The sequence below is a fragment of the Nannospalax galili genome, unplaced genomic scaffold (genome assembly GCF_000622305.1).
Source record: "Nannospalax galili isolate Female #2095 unplaced genomic scaffold, S.galili_v1.0 scaffold954, whole genome shotgun sequence".
In the NCBI taxonomy this organism is placed as follows: domain Eukaryota; kingdom Metazoa; phylum Chordata; class Mammalia; order Rodentia; family Spalacidae; genus Nannospalax; species Nannospalax galili.
In genome coordinates this window covers 13,088-14,919 of record NW_008333883.1, presented here as the reverse complement: position 1 = coordinate 14,919, position 1,832 = coordinate 13,088, and positions in this window count along the sequence as shown.

Sequence of the window (1,832 nt, the reverse complement as noted above, 5' to 3'; positions counted from 1 at the left end):
CTGGGGCTACAGAGAGACCCTGTCTCAAAAAGACCAAAAAAAAAAAAAAAAAACCTAGAAATGAAAGTAGCTAAAGCTGCCCTTCAGATTCAACCTTTGATACAAAAAGAGAAAAGGTTATTACTACTGTGGCTAGGAGAAAATACTCCATACTGGAGCTGTTGGGACTAAGAAAGAACTTCAAACAAGCATTTAAAGAGCCCCTCACATCGTGTCTTGTGAGGGTATGGGACATGGGAATAACTGTCAGTTTAAGTCCTTCAGAAGCATCACAACTGAGTTATATCCATCCTTGAGACACAGACTGTTTAACCTATGCCAGTACAGGGGGAAGTAGTCCCTAATGAAATGGCATGTGCGAGGCATTAAAGATACGTGGTCCTCACCGATGGAGACTCCCATGATTAGCAGGGGCTGGAGGACTATAAAAGAAGGCTAGGCATTACTGAGAGAACTAGGTATGAGAAAAGCAATATATGATGCCCAATTCACTGGGCCAGATAGGGCTCTGTTCACCAGAGATATAAAGGAAAGCTTCATTCAACTGGGACCTCGAGAATGGTATAGAGCTTAATGGTTTTGCTATGTCCCTTAATGGGATAGGATCTTTGTAAAGTGAGGGGGGCTTTGGCAGATCTAAGTGACTCAAACCAACATGTAAAATGTATCTGTAGAATAACAGAACAACCTACAAGAGATATTTAAAAATCCAAGACCAAAAAAGAGGTGCATTTGAGTTACTCAAAGACAAATGTGGCAAGGTTTATGTCGAGCCCAAGTTCCTAAGGAAAAATTGATAGAAAACCAAATTCGGTACTAAGGAGATTCTGGACAGCTTTAAAACTTGAAGAACAGTTCACAAAAGTCATTCAGAGGATTAAAACTGTCCCAGGGTTGGTTAAGGATCCCCAAAGATTAAACAAGGTAGCTTTCTCTCCTGAGAATGGCTATGCTAGGGGTGAAGACATTTTTTCCCTCCAGGGCCTCCCCCGGCAGCCAGGTATGGTCAATGGAGAGGCGGCAGATATTGCTTCAGCCAGGAGGCAGACCCAGGGCCTGCCTGACTCAGGGAGTCAACATGTGCAGTAGGGACAAGAGGGGCCCTCTGTCTCTCTAGCCTGGTGCAGGGTCAGGCAACTTGAGCCAGCACCTGTAAGTGTCTCAAGGATAAAAAAGATACAAAGAGACTCCATGTAAAATCCATAGTTAATGCCTCTTACCTATGCTGTGGTACCCAACAGACATCTATGGAGAAAACCATTAATACAAATGGATAAAAACCTTTCTACACGGTGTTAAACCCAGTCTATGATTGATTTAATGTATGATGTTAACCCTTGAGTGCTTTAAAGATGTGAAATCCATTTGAAAGATATCAAGTGCACCTGACAAAACAAAGGCCAGCTATAGTTGTAAGATTCTTGGGAGCTTTATGGTTGGATAAGACACAAATAATACCCACCAGAATGGTTGGGAAAAGCCTACAATACGTAATCCTGTATAAAAACAAAAACAAAGGCTCCCAAAACTGTACAACTGTTAAGAAAAACACTACAGTACCAGGGATGGGTTGCCTCCCCCCCGCCCCCCATGAGCTGTTGGCCATAGAGATCAGAGAGGTCCTCAGATTAACCAAGGCTGTCCTGGTTTGTTTCTCCATTGCTGTGACAAAATACTCTGACCAATACCAACTTGGGGAGGAGGGGGTTTATTCGGCTTACATCTCCCAGGTCACAAGTCATCAGAGACCCAAGGTAAGAACTCAGGGCAGGAACCTGGAGGCAGGAGCTGAAGCATAGGCCATGGAGGAATGCTGCTCACTGGCTTGCTCT